Raw genomic sequence first — 20,194 nt, 5'->3', positions numbered from 1 at the left:
TTCAAAACTGGATGGCTCTACAAACCGTTGTTTTATCACAATGCATACATTTACACAGATTCTTCATTATTTAATTTCTTTAAATATAAGGCAGGGCTCTAATAATTGCTGGCAACAGTTTGAAAACTAAATCGACGCAAAATGCCAAAACGAAATGAATAGCCCTTCTGGCATCATAATCATAATCTGTGACAACGTATATTAGAAACCATCATAATCTGTGACAACTTATATTAGATTTTACTATTTTTTTTAAAACTCTTAATCACAACTACTGATATTGATTCGCAGAGCATCACGCAAACTCTTCGAAATACAAAATAAAAGAACGGGAGAGAAGAGCCCTTGTCAAAGCTGTACGTAACCTTGCTATTTTTAAGAAATTTATTTTCTCTGTTAAGCTTTCTGTGTAACGTGGTAATATATCGAACGCATTAATATATTCTTAATGTGTGGTACATAAACAGAAACTGAAGGAACGCCTTCTGTGGACCTTATCTGACAGCAGCGAAGATGGAACATCCATCATTCTCTCCTCTAGGTGCCAAGCGCGGGCACGAAAACCGGAAGTTGAACCTCTTTAAATCTTCGAAACTAGTATTTTTACAGTAACAGGAAGTATTCCATGTTAGTGGAACGTGTCCCGTCGAACAATGAAAACGGTAAAGAAGTGATTTTTGTGTCATTCTATAAGAAATTCATTTTAGGAAATTGGTGAGAGAGAAAACGTTCCTGTTAAGAAGTTTGAGGATATTTCTTTTTGAATTCTATTTAACTGACATTCGTTTTCGCTACGATGTCATGCTACAAAGGTATCACTCGGAGAATAGAAGGTTTTAATTACGTCATTTGCAGGAAAAAATTACCTAAATGAAACTATGCTAAATGGCTCAACTACGTTTTTTAAGCTAAGTTATATTATTCACGAAGCATGGCATCTGCTATTAAATACAAAAGATTTTAAGTATTTCTGCTGTATGCTGTTTATTTGTTTTATTTATTATTTTTTTATTTTTTTATTTCATTTTAATGTTCCAACAGTTTCATTTATCTACGCAATGCTGATGGACGAAAGCTCCAAAGACTTGCTTATTTCTCCTTCCGCCTTAGAAAAGACATTTATTCTTACATTTATGCTTTTGGAAGCATCAGTTGTTGAACTTTTCAAGGACAGTCTTTTCTCAATATGATTTGTGTACACTATTAATACCAGAACTCAGTTATCTCAGAAAGTCCTCTCAAGTGGTTGATGGTAAAAGAAAAAAAAAAGAGAGAGAGAGAGGGGCGGGAGAACCTCGGACCACCCCCCGGGGTGTTCTCCCTCAAAATTGGGGTGGGAAGTTTAACAGTTAGCTAGGTTCAGCAATACCTCAATTACCTGTGGTACTACGGATGTGCTGGCCTAGCTTCTACCTGTACCTGTATGCTGTTTCGGTGCAAGGGTTGAAGTAACTATCATGAGATATGAGGGACGCAGCTCGACCCTCCTGCCAGACATTACGTCGCCCTATGGCCTTTTGAGGGCTGCGCAGAGCAAGCTAGAAGCAACACCTTCAACAAACAGACATAAAGAACATAACTAAAAAACAAAATTAAAATTAAAATCCCTACTGCAAGCTTATCGTGATTAATCTTCTCCATCATTTTCCAGTCTTTTAAAATCATTTAAAATATCATATATATTAAAAATATAATTTTTCATAAACTCGTTCCTGATATCAGTAAAATATTTACATGTTTCCACAGAATGCTCCGCAGTGCCCGGTTCTTTACAGATATCACAGAGGTCAGACTCTTGTAATTTAAATCTTTTAAAATAGAAAGGAAAACGGCCATGATCTGTAATGATTTGGTTAACGTCAATATCTGAATAGCATAAACCTTTTTTTAAGTTTAACAAATTTCATATAACCTTTATTTCTATCAGACCTTTCCCACTCACTCCTCCCTCCATTTATCATAAATATAATTTTTCGTAATAGTCACAGCTTTCCTTGTTGATCTCTGTACATCAATATCACGAGCATTAATTGATTATTTTTGCGATAGCGGCCATGTTTACTTACGTTTGAAACTTGGCAGAATAACGGATTTGTTGCCAATCTAGAGAAATTAAGCTTCGCAGCAACAAAGATAACGCCTGCTTTTATTACTGCGAATTAAATCATGCTCAGTCCATTCTGGAATTTATTCGAGGAAATAAGTGTTTAAAATTTACTTCGTAATTTTTAATAAAGATATTTTGAGCTTTTATGTATTTTTGCCTTGTCGCGAAGTGAGAACTGAATTCATTGAATGAGAAATACTGAATTGTCTGTGAAAAACTCTTCCTTTTTTGTTTTGTTTGCTTAATTTCTTTTATACATCGCTGTAGATTTATTGTAGTATTTGAATAGAACATTGTGGCAACGATTAAATAATTCTTTAAATGATATAAACTTTGTGCATTCTGATATTCTGATTTATAATATGAACGAAATATAACGTTGTTAAGTGATCCTAGCGATAGAGTGTCGCTATAATAAACAAATATAATAAATTTTAAAGAGTGCATTTATTCTATTGTAGTTTATGCGCGATCGACGAAGCAGATTTAATTGAATCCGATAAGTTTAAATGAAATGCAAGAAAAAATGCGTATAATTTAATATTCCATGGAAGAAAGTCATGTGGTATACAAATGAGATTTTTTTAAATATATTATAAGACTTGCGAATAATGACTGTTTATTAGGAATTCTCACCTGCGGTAAAAATTAATTTTATAACAACTTATAAATAATATTACATGATTGTGATAGACGGGATTGTAATATTTAACAAAAGTAAAAGGCAACTGTAAGACAGAGTTCTAAAGTTTTTAAAGTGTATGGAATTAAAGAATTGTAGCTTTATAAAGTTGGATGAAGCCGATGTCAAGTCCCATTATGTAGCGAAAGTTCTTCCCATATTTCTGTGTTAATGCGATAATAATATATGTTTAAAATACGAGTATAACCTTTTAAAATTTTCTTTGCTTATTAAAATAAATAAATAGCATTGTAGATTATGCAGTAATATATCTAGGACAAAAGCTCTTCGCAGCAGGTCAAGCATATGTCGTCTTGAGTCATGTGAGTGTATACGAGCCAGTTTCCCTTAGAAAGTCCTCCACGAAGGCATCCATCCCCTTAGGCAGATAGCTCTCGAGCCTTTGCCGTAATTAAATAACCTAACCTAACCTGGGTTATAATCAATAACCTAATCAATGGAGATGGAATATTAATTGAAGAACTGGACTGCTCGAAACTCATTGGAAAGGTCCCTTGCAATAATGAAGCATTACATGAGATGGATAGAAGGATAAATTATAGACCACCATCAGCTTCATAAGTTAGAAAAGAAATAAATGTAATGATATTAATAAAAAGTAACTAAAATAAAAATTTTCTTTTTTGACCTAAGTAGGAATTGTTGTAAAAAAATTTCTTTTACATTACTTGTTATACCGGAATTCCGTCAGTTTAAGGCCCCTGCCTCAAAACTGCATCGTTTACACATCTCAAGGCAAAAATAATGTATTTTTTCAATACATCACTGAAAAGTATAATATAAACATCAAATAACCATAAAGTTTCAAACCTAAATGCAACAATGCAGGAAATCTAAACGTATATTTTTATCAGAAACACCACGCATTTCCCATTTTTATGAGAAACATTGCATCTTTTCATGACAACTAATTAGGAAAACTTCAAAATCATCAAATTACCTGTAATTGTAAAAGAAGATGAAATGCAATCAATCAAACATTGCATTAAACGCATTGAGCAGTCTTTGTATTGAATGCATGTAAATGCAATTAATCAGTTTTGTAATGGAGACTTGAAATTCAATTAAGCACCCTTTTTGTTAAAGTGAAAGAAAGTCTCAAAATAGCGTATGAGTTTCAGATAGTAGTGAGTTCACTTTTAACTTTTGTATTAGAAATAGTTAATTATCTTAGCAGATTCTTTTCATGAAAATTCTGCTTTAATTTAAAAGACAGTACTCTCCGAATTATAATATACTCTTCCTCTCCAGACATATCATAAGTATTCACTACAGCAGCATATCTTTTATAACGAAATTCAATTAGTCCTGAAGAATTTTTTTAATCTTTTATGACTTTTTAAGCAAGGAAGTTTCAGATAGTAGTGAGTTCACTTTTAACTTTTGTATTAGAAATAGTTAATTATCTTAGCAGATTCTTTTCATGAAAATTCTGCTTTAATTTAAAAGACAGTACTCTCCGAATTATAATATACTCTTCCTCTCCAGACATATCATAAGTATTCACTACAGCAGCATATCTTTTATAACGAAATTCAATTAGTCCTGAAGAATTTTTTTAATCTTTTATGACTTTTTAAGCAAGGAAGTTTCAGATAGTAGTGAGTTCACTTTTAACTTTTGTATTAGAAATAGTTAATTATCTTAGCAGATTCTTTTCATGAAAATTCTGCTTTAATTTAAAAGACAGTACTCTCCGAATTATAATATACTCTTCCTCTCCAGACATATCATAAGTATTCACTACAGCAGCATATCTTTTATAACGAAATTCAATTAGTCCTGAAGAATTTTTTTAATCTTTTATGACTTTTTAAGCAAGGAAGTTTCAGATAGTAGTGAGTTCACTTTTAACTTTTGTATTAGAAATAGTTAATTATCTTAGCAGATTCTTTTCATGAAAATTCTGCTTTAATTTAAAAGACAGTACTCTCCGAATTATAATATACTCTTCCTCTCCAGACATATCATAAGTATTCACTACAGCAGCATATCTTTTATAACGAAATTCAATTAGTCCTGAAGAATTTTTTAATCTTTTATGACTTTTTAAGCAAGGAAGTTTTCGCGGCTTATTAAAGACAAGTCCACGCTCTTTCGTCTCTTCAAATTCCAAAGTGATAAATCAATTTCGCACCTTCCGTGGAGGTGTAACATTGCGGGGGTGAGGAGAGTTAAAAAAAAATTATAAGAGAAATTCTGTACTTTTTGTCTTTTTTTGATGGAGAAAGCATTTGTAGGGTTTCAGTTCCCCCAGACTTCATTTCAGACGGTGGACTTTGATCTGATGGGAGCGGTGCTCTTTGAAAGAAGACCCCCAGTGAGTCATAGCGTACGATAAAGCAAAATCAACAACGGCTGACTGAGTGAAACATTGATTAGTGGCTCTTTCTCGTAGTGAGCATGCGCGAAACCGCACGGCTGTATCATTCTATATCATTTTACGGATGTCCATCCAAATGCTCCCCTCCCTCCAGATTATTTTTATGTATGATAATACTTACTATATTTGCGACAATAAATCAGTTTTCCGGCTGAGAGACTATTTTAGTTGAATATCGCTTCACTAATCTCTCTCTATATATAAAGATAAATGGCTGTCCGTGCGTTTATTTGTTTGTTTGTGATTAACTTAGTCAGTACTACAGCCCTATCGTCACCAAATAATTTTCTACAAATCTTTTCTGGGTCCTGGGAAAGGTCGACGTCCCATTTTTTCCGAAAAAAAAAGGGCTAAAATCAGAGCTATTATTTAAAAACTATAAAAATGCTAATTTTCAACGTCTTTTTTTCGAGTGGCAACAGTATCGCACGCCGGAGATAAAAATTTGCTTTATTTCCAAAAGTGTTGCCACTACTCGCTTTCAAATCGTAGAAATTGTTAATAAAAAATTTCTAAGTTTTGCAATGAAATAAAAACAACATTGCCAAACATTCAATACTTTATTCCCTATTCCAATAATTCGTGGGAAGGCATTTCGACTTGTCGCATCTTTGTGCGGCTTTAATAATAAGCCGAAAAATAATTAAATAACTCTGAAAACACTCATTTTCGTACCCATTTTTCCGAGTGGCAACAGTGTCGCGCGTCGGAGATAAAAATGCTTTATTTCGATAAGTGTCGCTACTGCTCGCTTTCAAATCGTAGAGTTTGTTAATCAAACATTTGTAAGTTTTACAGAATCTTTATATATAAAGAAGAATGTCTGTTTGTGTGTTTGTTTGCGTTATTGATTTCTGAGCAGTTATGAACCATTTTTTTGCCACATTTAATCGACTGAAACTGCATGTGAAATATTCGTTGGAACGACCCTTTGATTCTGCGTGCCATTGTTGCTGATATAATGAGAGAGAATTAGTTTATTTTTCTATCGAAATTTTTTATGTGGTTTTCCATATAGCAACAAAGTGAAAAATGTATGACTATGAATCGTATTTTTTGCATCGTTATTAAAGAAGGATTACAACGGTATCGTTCTCTCTTGTTAGATACATTACTTTTAATCTTATTTAACTGGCAACGGGTACTTCCGACAGTGTTATTTAAAGAAGACAATGGACGACGACATGAAGTATCATTTATTATGAGCAGATTTTCAATTTTATTAATAGAGAAAACATAAGTGGATTGTTCAATATACATCTCTTCCCCGGGAAAAACAATTATACCTTTTGAGCAGAGTATTACAACGAATAGTGGTTCAATGTTTTGTGATTAACAAATGAGAGTTCTGCGTGGACATGATTCGCTACTAACCGTAAATGGTTGGACCACGAAGCGAAGCTAACATTCGCGCTTCTATTGGTGTTAAGTGCAAATGGGGTCGTTAAAACATAATAATCAATTTACTGATTCGGTCGGCCGTATTTTATTTCGCCGTACAGCTTCCTAAATTTGGGTCAGTGGAGGACTCGGCGGTGTTGTTTTGTCACGAAATGCTGCACCACTTATCCGCTAAACTTATCGACCCGCAGGAGAAAGAAATCCTATGCCATATGATATGTAAAGACCATTATACGGCCCATCTGATGGTAAGAACAAAATATCTATTGAAACAACATCTTTTCTCACCGAGAATTACTATACATTTAATTTACTTGAATCGAACTTTCTGCGAATAAATATTTTTAGTCCAAAGGGGTTTTGTCCTGAGGGATTATTGCTTCCGTTTTGCAATTTTGCGTCAAATCACTCTGAATGTCCGTTTCGCTTTTCAAACTGTTGCCACCGAATATTATCGCCCTGTGTTATATTTCAAGAAATTAAATAATGAAGAATCTGCATAAATGTATGTAGGTCTCGCATTGTGATAAAAACAATGGGACCTAGAGCCATCCAATTATGAATAACGTAATACTCCTGCGAATATGGGCATCTGAAAGCCCAAATTTAAAATTTGGGATTTGTTTTATTATTGATTTCACATTTTGTAAAACTTTAACGAAATTTCTATTAACAAATTCAAGGATTTTATAGCGAGCCATGTCAACGTTGTACAGAAAAAAACATTTTTATGTTCAGCGCGCGAGACTGTATCAGAAATTCTAAATATTTAAATTTATTATTTAAAATAAATTTAAAATTTAAAATCGCAAATTAAAATTATTTTGCGATATAGCTCTTGAACTGAATTTTATGGTTTAACCGCGAGGAACGTGATATTTAATAAATAAACGTAATACATAAATGGTAAAAAAACTTTCCTTTGGACGTAATTTTATAAGGTATTTTTCCCACCTTCTTAGCGTGCCTTCGTGGTGAAGTGGTCTGCACTCTCGACGCGTGTTCGAGAGGTCCGTGGTTCGATTCCCGGCGAAGGCATTACTCATTTTTCAAGTCTCCTGATTCCAAAAAATCCTAATGTCTCTAGAATAGAGCTTCTTAATCTTTTGACTAACGCGTGCCATCTAAAAAAAAAAAAAAAAAAAAAAAATTGAAAACCTTTAGTAGCACCACTACAAAGTACTACTGCCACCACCACTTTTGAACAAAGTTTAGATCGCATCAATTTATGAGTTAATCAGGATGTCGGGTTTTAATTATTGAATTTAATAGTTAAAAATAGTTTGCTTCTTTGTATACCACTTATTTTTCTCTTGCGTACCACCAGTGGTACGCGTACCACTGGTTGAGAACTCCTGCTCTAGAATTTAAAATCTGAAAGCTTTTAGATTTTCTTTTTAACTTGTTGCTTTGAACATTTTGTACCATAATAAAGTCTATCATTCAAGGCAAATGGAGCAAAAGAGCTAATGATGCAAAATACGCCGAAATTCGGAATTTTGGATCAGTTCATCAGATCGTCGCAACGTTAAATAAGAGAAGCTGGAATACTGGCTTTATAATAAGTTTTTAAGAGTATTTAATCCTGCATCAGACAGGTCATCTATTTTAGATAGGACGGTACCTTTACAAGTCCCAGCTATAACCGTGAAAGTTAAGCAGAAGAGACACTAACCTTTGATTCTTATGCTGTAGATCTCCAACAAACGAAATAAACCAAGTATGAAAGCCAACAAAGAAATTAACGGAAAAAAGATTTTGATGCGTTCTTTTTCTCTCTGAAAATGGAAGCTAATTTCTTCTTTAACTGTAATTTTAAGTTGAAAATTAACGATATTCCTTTTAATGTTTTTGTATACTTTTTATATTTTCAAACAGTGATACATTTAAGGTAAAAAATATGGGTCGAGAAGTGTTACTGCGAACTAGTTTAAGTAATCATATTGCCTTTAATTTTTTTCTAACATCTTTGCGGTACCTACCTCGTTATGTCTAACACTTCCAGCAGTTTGTCTTTCCTCATCTTGAGTCATTCTAAGTGTGTCCTCATCTTAAGTCATTCTGGATACAGGTTGTATATATACATATATACATATATATGATCATCTAAGTTCGAAAATAAGTTATTCTAATACTTGCGCAATAGCTGCAAAGTAAGATAATAATAATTTATTTACTAAAGAAATATTGATTATATTATCTCCTAATATTAATTTTAGTAGATGTATCTAAAAAGAGTGAATCCATAGGTAGGAAGTGTAATTCCGAAAATTGTTTTAAAGTAACTTGAATGTAAATTGTTAAATATGTTTTATGGGGACTTGAAGCAAATCATGAATAACAAAATTTCAATTGGAAAAAAAAATTAAATTAAAAGCAAGCAATTGATCGGAAATTAGTTGACTTTTTAAGGGAAACAAACCAACTCCCGTTCAATGAACAACAATTAATAAATAAATACGAAGGTGTTTCGTCTTTTAATCAAGTAATAATGGTGATGCCACACTGGCAAATTAAGTTAGGCCAAACACTTCCGTGAAGTGAAGATATTTAGAACCAAAGTAGAGTACCAAAGAACTCATTCTTATTAAGCATTTTTGCTAATACAATTTTGAGTGAAAAGCAATTTATGTAGTAAAATTGATAAAACGAGTAATTGTCCCCCGACACCCTCGTTTTTATGCATTTTAATTGAAAACTATTTGTAAAAAATTAAGCATTGGTAATCTTAATTGGAATTATGAAATATAATGCAATCTTTGCAAAAACAAATGAAATAATAAAAATTGAAAATTAATATATATATATATAATAAGAAAAGGGAATGTACATGAAGATATAAAAGGCCAGAAAAAGCATTAATTAACTTACGTTCTTTCTAGTGGGATTGGCTTCGGTGTCTTACTCAGAAGGGTTGTGTGTCCGAAATTCTTTATCGGCGCCGGGGGCTTTGAATTATTTCAGGCGAAGAATCCTGCGCCTAGGCTGCAATGATTTAATTAAACATAATTAGGAAATACTCCTATTAAACATAATTAGGAAATACTCCTATTAAACATAATTAGGAAATACTCCTATCAAACGTAATTAGGAAATACTCCTATTAATAACTCCTACTAAAATACTCCTATTAATAACTCCTACTAAAATACTCCTATTAATAACTCCTACTAAAATACTCCTATTAATAACTCCTACTAAAATACTCCTATATTCCTAATTAGGAAATACTCCTGATAAAATACTCCTATAAGCGGAAATACTACTATTAAAATTATTTTTCAAATTAAATTAAAAATAACTTGTGAAGCAAAAGTAAGATATGTATAATTTTAACACATTTCTAGAGTTACAGCGAAATAATTCAAATATTCGCAAATGGCCGACATAATAGGAAAACACATTAAGAATTAAAAGAATTCCCTAAGATAAAACTACGCGTTTATTTTCTTTATTTTCAAAGTACCAATCAAAAATCTTTTTTTTTTTTTTTTTTTTTTTTTTTTTCACCAGTAAAACACCGTTAAAGTTTTGTTGTGGCAAGCTTTGTTTTGTAATCTCATCCTCAGTTGTTTCACACAGAGACCAACGGAGAAACCTTACAAGTACAGGGAAACTTATGACGCACTTAATACGTTCGTTTAAAGTAACCGCATTGCGGTAAACAAACAACGATATTGGTAAATTGAATAACCATTCTAAAAAAGGGAGGCGTAATTACGAATTACTTAAATGTGGAGCAGCAAGAATTTCACAGAGCTGCAATCGGTAGAATCTTTCGTTACCAAAGTTATTCACAACGCTTGGGAAAATTCTAAAATTGCCATCTCATAAATGAGGATAGAAATCTCTCCCCTACGCGGGATTTACGAGAATATACGGACAGAATAATTAAACTAATGAAGAAATCTTAACAGATGCGCGAAAAGCAAAGTTTAATTTTGAAAGACATTAGAATAGCTAATAAACCTTCGTAATATAAACACTTGTAGATGAAGTTTAAAAGTTCATTATTCTCTGAGCAAACATCGCCCACTAACTGCGCTGTCTTATTTCATAGCTCAAATATTATTACTCCCGCACTCGAATAAAGAGAAAATATTTCAGTGAGGACAATTATATACACGAATGCAAACAGGTAAAAATACGAAGAGTGAATATTTTCTGTATCATATAGCATACCCAAATTAAAGCTGTGCTGATGAATTTTGGTTCTGTAAATAAACAGTGGAAATATTATGTAATAAATCTTCGGATACTAAAATAATTATATTTATTTTGCATATACGAACCATTGTTAGCTACGACTTTCTGACTTTTCTGCGGCAAATAAAGATACTTGTCTTTCTCATCCGACCCTTTAAAATACTGATATGTATGTACACCACATCGTTTTCTTGTACGGAATATTAAATTACACGCAATTTTTCCTGCATTTCATTTAAACTTATTTCCTCGAATTTTATTAGAGATGTATTTCTCATTTAATTAATTTAGTGCTCTTTTCGCAGCAAGGCAAAAATTCCTAAACTTCAAAATCTTTTCATTAAAAATTGAAAGATATAGAAAAACATAAAACACCAAATGCAGTTAAAACAACTAAAGAAACAATTTTTACAACTAAAATTACAGTTTGCACGTAAAAACAAGCAATTCGGCCAGCGGGCAAGAAGGCAGATTTTTTTCCGTGCACAAAACTTATAAGGTATTTCTCCCGCCTTCCTAGCGTGCCTTCGTGGTGTAGTGGTTCTGAAAGCTATGCCAGAATTCCAGAGGTCCGTGGTTCGATTCCCGGCGAAGGCGATTGATCATTTTTCCTCTTGCCTGCTTCTAAAAATATCCTAATGTTTCTACAGTGGCGCCCGAACTAAAAGGGCATTGGATGAGGATTCTCCACACCCAGGATTTGGCGATTGGGTCCCCTAAAACCCCAGTCGCCCTTTAAAAGGGGGAGTACATAAGGTATTTCTCCAACTTTCCTAGCGTGCCTTCGTGCTGTAGTGGTTCTGCATGCTGGGCCGGTCTTCCAGAGGTCCGTGGTTCGATTCCCGGCGAAGGCAGTTGCTAATTTTTCATCTCTCCGTCTTCCAAAAAATTCTAATGTCTCTACAAACTGAATGTTTCCTTTTGGTCCCACTCGGCAAAACAACACTGAAGGCGCAGAAAGACTTAATTCCCCATGCTGCTAAGTTTTAAATGTATACAAATATGGCTGTTATGGTAAAAAAAATAGGCTTAGCCGCAATCAAACAACTGTTAAACTGTTGATAATTCTATAACTATTGCATGCAGATTATTTCAAGGCATAAAAACTTTAACTGTAAAATAAGAATAACATAATTCAATCATTTTGAAAGCAAAAAATGCACAATTTACCAACATATAAGAATAAAAGAAATGACCTCACGGAGCGGAGTAATATATATGTACTTTTTGTGCGGCTGATTGCAACCAAAAAGGGAGGTGCACAGCTACATGTTGCAACAGCCCTGTATACAAAATTTCAGCGTTTTCAAAAGGCTGCTCTTTTTTTTAGTGATGCGAGGTACATACATACGTGACGTACAGTAACGTTAAATCAGTTTTATAATTCGTTTTGATGAAAAGAGTTCTTTATTCTGTTCCTAAGTACAGATGTCACACAAAAACATTTTTGAATTGCATTCGATAGCGATCAAAATGGATATTTTTGTTGAAATAATGGTACCCGGAATTTTTCATGTTTACAATGCTTCCTTTACTTCGTACAAGGAAGTAAAAATTATATAAAACATGTCATTTACCTGAATTCTGGGAATTATATGCTACCTAAGCATTCAGTAGTTATCCGAGTAACTTCATGTGTTATGAGAATCGTTTCTAAGATTGATTCAAAAGAGAATTTCAAATGAAAAAAAAATTTAAAAAGAAAATCTGAAAGGTTTCGGATTTTAAATTACGTCCAAAGGGGCTTTTTTTTAACATTTTGTGTGTTACCTTTATTTATTAAATAACACGTTCTTCGCACTTAAACCATAAAATTCAGTTCAAGAGCAATATCGCAAAATAATTTTAAATTGAGCCTGTCTTTAGAATTTCCGATACACAATCTCCCGGTCTGGAGATTAAAATGCTTTTTCTGTACAACTTTGCCACTGCTCGCTTTGAAATCCTCGAATTTGTTTTAATCTGAAATTCGTTGAAGTTTTACAAAATATGAAATCGATAATAAAACAAATTTCAAATTTGGGCTTTCAGATGCCCATATTTGCAGTAGGATTACGTCATTCAAAACTGGATGGCTGTAGGTACCGTTGTTTTATCACAGTGCGAGAAACATACATACAGTTATGCAGGTTCTTCATTATTTAATTTCTTCAAATATAATACAGGGCGATAATATTTGGTGGTAACAGTTTAAAAAATTATACAACTTTTTAAAGATTTCAACGCAAAATGCCAAAACGAAAACGATATTCCCTCAAGCACAAAACCCCTTTGGACTAATAAGTAGATGAGCTTGATTTTTGTTAACTTGATATATCAGCGTGCTAGAAAAGTGAGTACTTATTGCAAAGGATTTCGTCGTTTATTTTTTATTGTTTGCGGCAATACACGTCATAGTTCATTCTATTTGTTTTTCAAATCTGAAGTACAACATTTCTAAGAGATCTCACTAGTAACACAATCTTAATCTTTGATCAAAATTCTTGATTTTCATAACTTTTGACCATTGTTAAATTACTTTATTTTTCTGCTTTTGATAAACGTAGAAAATTTGTTTGCTGTTATTAAGATTTAATAAGAAAAAACGATTTAGTGAATGAGCAAAAAATTAAAGCACACGCTAGAATTAATTTTTGTAAATAGGTGAAAAGTTCTAGGCGTTTTAATCTGAATTCTTAATTAAATCATTGCACAGCCAGAGAATCAACATTACTAAGCACTTCAAGATATTAATTAAGTTTATTTTGTGACATTTTGCTTGAGCTTAATTCTAAAATTTTTTCTATCTTCAGCAATAAAATTAGACTTTGAAAAATTTTCTTTTTTCGTGTATTTCATGTTAAAAGAAAATGTTTTTTTATTTTTTTTTTCTCTTTCTCTCAAGACTTAAAATTTAAACTTTGAAAGACAGAAAAGGAAATTATTCTTGAATTTTTCTTTCTGTTGAGCTTAACGGACCTTGAAGCCGTCATTTTCTTACAGTGAGAGAAAGATAAGAAAATACGCCTAAACGGGCTTTTTTAACGTTTTGTGTGTTACCTTTATTTATTAAATATCATGCTCTTCTCACTTAAACCATAAAATTTAATTCAACAGCAATATCACAAAATAATTTAAAAAGGACATATATTTAGAATTTCGCATACACAGTCTCGCGCGGTGGAGATAAGAATGTTTTTTTTTCTCCGTACAGCGCTGCCGTTTCTCGCTTTGAAATCGTTGAGTTTCTTAGTCAAAAACTCATAAAAGCTTTACAAATTAAGGTATTTCTCCTGCTTTCCTAGCGTGCCTTCGTGGTGTAGTGGTTCTGTACGCTGGGCCGGTATTCCAGAGGTCCATGGTTCGATTCCCGGCGAAGACGTTGTTAATTTTTCATCTTGCCTGCTTCCAATTAACCTAATGTCTCTACAAGATAATAAAACAAATTTCAAAGTTGGGCTTCCAGATGCCCATATTCGGGTGGAGACGTACGTTATTCAAACGTGGATGGCTCTAGGTACCGTTGTTATACGTATAACAATGCAAGAAATATACATACATTTCTGCAGATTAGTTTTTTAATTTCTTTAAATATAATACAAGGCTTTAATATTTGGTTTCGACAATTTGAAAAGTGAGTCGAAATTTATAGTGAACCCGACGTAAAATGCCAAAACGAAATTAATAACCGTTTTAGGCCAATTGCACCTTTGGGCTAATAAAGGTATAGCCTTGGGAAAGATAGTAACCTTGGTCCGATTTCAAACAGATTCCCCATCACAAAAACATACGCACATAAAAATAAATAAATAAATAAAATAAAATAAAACAAAAGTAAATAAATCCTAAAATTCCTAGCGCGCTGCTTTCAGAAATTAGCAAGAAAATCAAAGCTGGAATTCAGAGTGTCATTTATATTATTTAAGAAAAGCCCTCGGGCGACCAAAATCAGAGGCGGCCGGACTCTCGCAATACCACGCCTAACTATTTTAAATTCATTGTAAGTACTTGTACTTGTCTTTTACGTAATTTGTCACGTGTAAGTACTTAATGAGTATGAAATAAAAATTTTATTAATCATTCAGCATTTTTTTTTTTAATTTGGGGGTGGTAATCTTTGAAAATCCGAGCAGCCAATGGCCTTGGAACGGACCTGATTATATGTAAGTAACGCTACGTGATTGGTAACGAACAAAGCTGAAGATAAAAATTCTGAATCTAGTTGCCGAATCTGGTTCTGAATTTGGAATATGGTTCTGAATCTGGTTAAAATTCTTAATCTGGTTGCTAACAGTGTTTTTCATAATTAGAGGAGCTAGTATCTAATTGTTACAGGAGTTAGTAGTAACACGCACGCTATGGTGGGGTGCTTAAAGGTTTTAGTCAGCATTTTCACTAAACATGATTATTCATGTTAAAAATGTTATGATTCATGTTAATTCATGATAAAGGACATTCAAATGACAAAGACTTATTAAAAGAAAGAACTTTTCAATTTAAAAACTTTCAAATGCTAAAGACTTACTTAAAGAAAGACAAAGACTTTTAAAGACAGACGATATTGTAAGGATTATGTTAATTTTATTAACAGTTAAATTTTGAGTTAAAGTTCCTTTCCTGTCGATTCTTAACTTCAACTTACTTCTTCCGGCCAGAACGTAGTTTTAGAATCACGTCTGAATACATAATGAGGAAGAGTGGTATTTAACCCCGAAGTTCTTCGGTCTTAGAGAGAGAGATACCAGGTATTATGTCTGCATGCGTCCGCCTTTTTAGGCTACTCTCTGGTAAGCTATTAGTATCACGCTAGGCCGTACTTTAGGCCCTTGATAGCTTCACAGTCTATTAACGTTACGGGGTAACTCTGTTAGAATTTTGATAGCTTCGGCTATACGTCTTTAGTTTAGATTAGTTTAGTATTATCCTTAGTCTCTTAAGTTCAAAGCCCAAGTGTCGGCTTTATTGTACACTCCAAGACGGAGTTTTTTGTTAAACCTTAGTTGGAATAATAAAGGGTTATTTTACCATTATATCTTGTTGTTTCCTGTCACACGAACTCGATCGATTATTCGCTTATCAGTTCTTAAGATTCTTCACTTACAACAGTAACTTAGAATTTACAAAGTAAGGAACTCTACAATATTATGAAGTTTATTTTCCTTTAACTATCATTTCATTTTAATTTAATTTTGTTCCTTATTTATGAATTTCTAAGCTATATTGTCATATTACATTAACAAAATTATTGCAAACGATATTATATGCACCGCTGTAAATGGTACCAATTGTAAAATTTGTACAAAATTAATGAATGCCGAGCCAACGAATGAAAGGCCCGATCCCCACCGGAGGGGATGGTCCTGGAGATATGGGTAACGATCATGCGCCGCTTGTTGAGCCACTCGAGCCTTTTGAGCCGTGTAGGGTGTTTTGTACTTGTACAATAGTACGACGAGCAATACAAATTGTAAATTTTGTACAAATTTAATAAATGCTAAACCAACCCATGAAGGGCCTGATTCCCACCGGAGGGGATCGCTCTGGAGATATTGTAGCGATCATTCGCTGCTTCGTGTTGCGCCACTCGAGCCTTTTGGGCCCTGTGGGGGTGTTTTTGAACTTGTACAGTAGCGACAGAGCAATACGTGTGTGAACAAATGCAAAGTCCTGGTGCTCCGTCCACTTTTCCCTGTCCCTGCATCAGTACGATGGAATATCATATTAGACACAATGCTTCGAACTGAGTAGTTGTCATTAAACTCTTCCAGATATTAAATTAGTACTCTCATCCTTTTCAATAGTAGAATTGCTTTTATCCCAACTGATGCACTAAATTATCAAGAATATGGATAATTATGCATCATTCCGTATATTTGCTCCATTAATGTATGCAATACATACTGTTAATCTTAACTGTGTATTTAATTTCTATACATTGTTTAGTATCTCGCAATTAGTTATTTATACTGAAATAATCTAATTATGTCTGTCTGTATATGTACCATTTGCCCTGTTTAATTTTCATATTCTGCCTATTGGTACAGGATATAGATTACATTTGCCAAGTTGGTAGCCATACTTATACGGTTAATATCAGGGCAAACACCAGGGAAGCTTTCTATTTTTTTTTCCTGTTAAAATTTATACCAATTTCACTATTAATATATTTGTAAAAGCAAGAAATACGGGTTTCTCTTCACAATGACTTCATTCGAATTCATTCGAACCTCGGACCGAACTACCAGTGATCAGCGACTTTTCCGCTAGGCCGCTGGTGGGCCCTTGGACGAAATATGTGAAGTTTGCTGATTATTATTGTATAAATGTATTTACCTTTTTTTAATTCATGTTAGTGGTCCACCAAATATAAAATTATATATGTAGTGGTTCGTGAAGTTCTATGACCGCTGCTTTAAACAATTATATTAAAGTGTATTTGTATCATTAATTATTAAATTGTTGAAGTTATTCTTATCAACACAGTATATATTTTTCCCCACTAGATCCAGAAAACAAACAGTATAGCTGTCTTTTATCTGACTCTATTATGGAGCTGATTTTCATATTTCCTCCTTTGTGCTCTTGTATTAGTTTAATGGTTCTTTTACGTTAACGAGATATGGTGATAATGTTCTTTAGTTCTTTTTCTGAAGTGACTCGTCTGAAAGTAGCGCTAAATCCTTTTACAGGTTCCTTAGTTCTTACAGAATTTATTTTGGAATTGTTATAAATAAACTAAGGCAATTTATTTCAAAGCGTTAACTTCACAAATTAACCTAGATGATAAAAAGTTTTTTCTTTTGAAAAAAATAAAGCAAGTTTAAGATGAAAAATTCAGCCTTAAAATAAATGGGAAATTACTTTAAGGCGGTAAAATAAAAAGATGTTTCGATCCATTTTTTTAGTTCCAAAGAAGATTCAGAGTAGTTTAAAATTCTAACAATTCCTGCTAAGCGCAGGAAAAAATTTCACAAATTCTTATCTTTTAAGTAAAACATATAAAGACCTGCCTGTCATCTGATCGTGCTAAGAAGCGCAAAGAATCTTATTTTGTTTAGAAAGCTGATGATTTTAGGATGTTATAATCATCCTCATCTTTTAAGAAAGTGAAGTATCACTTTGTAATATGTTTTCTGTTGCAAACGTTATGAATATTCAATATTTTAAGGTTTGGATTATAAGGTATACCTCCCGCCTTCTTAGCATCCCGCGCGCATCGAGAGGTGCGCGGTCCGAGTTCCGGCCAAAAGCATTGCACATTTCTTCAGTTTTCTGACATCGAAAAAATTCTAAATAACCCTACAGTGGCGCCCGAACTAAAAAAAAAAAAAAAAAAGTGGATGGTGATTCTCCACCACAAGGATTTGGCGATTGGGTCCCCTAATCACCAGTCGCCCTTTGGAAGGGGAGAATATGCGGTATTTCTCCCGCCTTCTTAGCCTACTTTCATGGTGTAGTGGTCAGCACACTCGGCGCGTATTCGAGAGGTCCGTGGTTCGAGTCCCGGCTAGGCATTGCTCATTTTTCATGTCTCTTGTTTCGAAATAATCTAATGTATCTACAGGATAAAAAATTAACTAATATTGTTACTTTTTTTTGCATTTATTTAGCTATTTTAGTAGAATTTTTAATTGAGATTGTTTTATATCCTCGTGCAATACAGCATGAAACCTATTTGAAGAAAAAGCTACGCCGAAAAATTAAAAATACAGGAGCATACGGAGCTTGTAATTGTACACTTTGGTTGCCGGAAAAATCGAGAAAATACCAGAATATTCTCGTGCTTGATTTAAAAAGCTTACAAAAGCTGGAAAAAGAAATCTCAATTCAGGAGTTGTTTAGAAAACTGTTGTTGTTTACTGTAGTGAATTCGCGGTGAGATTGGATCAGCTTTCTCTGTTTTGAGTTGTGTTCTGTAAAGCGTTATAGTTGTTTAAAATACACTGAAGTGACAAAAGTCATGGGATAGCAATATGCAAATATACAGATGGCAGTAGTATCGCGTAGAAAATGTATATATGCGAAGTGCTTTGGCAGGACTTTCATTTGTGTTCAAGTTATTCATGTGAAGAGGCTTTGACGTGATTATGGCCGCACGACGAGAATTAACAGACTTTGATGGCGGAATGGTAGATGGAGCTAGACGCATGGGTCATTCCAATTCGGATATCGTTAGGGAATTCAACATTCCGAGATCCACAGTGTCAAGAGTGTGCCGAGAGTATCTAATTTCAGGCACAACATCTCACCATGGACAGCGCAGTGGCCGACCACCTGCACTTAACGACCGAGACCAGCGACGTCTGCGTAGAGTTGTCAATGTTCACAGACAAGCAACACTGCGTCAAATAACCGCAGAAATCAATGTGAGACGTACGAGGGACGTGTCCGATAGGACAGTGCGGCGAAATTTGTCTTCCTTGGGCTATGCCAGCAGAAGACCGACTCGAGTGCTTTTACTGACAGCACGACATCGCCTGCAGCGACTCTCGTGGACTCGTGAGCATATCGGTTGGTTTCTAAACGAATGGAAAACCGTGGCTTGGTCAGATGAGTCACGATTTCAGTTGGTAAGAGCTGATGGTAAAGTTCGACTGTGGCGCAGACCCCACGAAGCCATGGACCCAAGTTGCCAACAAGGCACTGTTCAAGCTGGTGGTAGTTCCATAATGGTCTGGGCTGTTTTTACATGGCATGGACTCGGTTCTCTGGTGCCACTGAACCGATCATTGACTGGAAATGGATACCTTCAGCTACTTGGAGATCACTTACAGCCATTCATGGACTTCACGTACTCAAACAACGATGGGATTTTTGTGGATGACAATGCGCCATGTCACCGGGCCTTAATTGTTGGCGATTGGTTAGAAGAACATTCTGGACAATTCCAGCGAATGATCTGGCCACCTAGATCGCCCGACATGAATCCCATCGAACATTTATGGTTCATTATCGAGAGGTCAGTTCGTTCCCAAAACCCTGCACCGTTAACATTTTCACAATTATGGACGTCTATAGAGGCAGCATGGCTCAATATTCCTGCAGGGGACTTCCAACGACTTGTTGAGTCCATGCCACGTCGAGTTGCTGCACTTCGCCGGGCAAAAGAAGGACTGACAAAGTATTAGGAGGTATCCCATGACTTTTGTCACTTCAGTGTATAACTACTGTTGAGATATTGCGATATTGTACGAGTATCTCTGAGAAAACTTAAGCATTTTGTTTTTAATCTTGTGACAAGAATAAATTTTATTCACTTTTCATCGCACTTGTACATTCAATTTATTACGAACCCCTACGTACCCAACAATATATTTCATTTGCTTCTAAAATAAAATTTCGTGGCCTGCCATTGTAAGGATGATAATTATAATAACTGTTAAATTATCTGTTAATGAAAGATTAATAGATACGA

Source organism: Stegodyphus dumicola, chromosome 5, assembly GCF_044657685.1.
Source record: "Stegodyphus dumicola isolate Sdum_Otavi_A_Nest chromosome 5, ASM4465768v1".
In the NCBI taxonomy this organism is placed as follows: domain Eukaryota; kingdom Metazoa; phylum Arthropoda; class Arachnida; order Araneae; family Eresidae; genus Stegodyphus; species Stegodyphus dumicola.
This window is presented reverse-complemented; position numbering follows the sequence as displayed.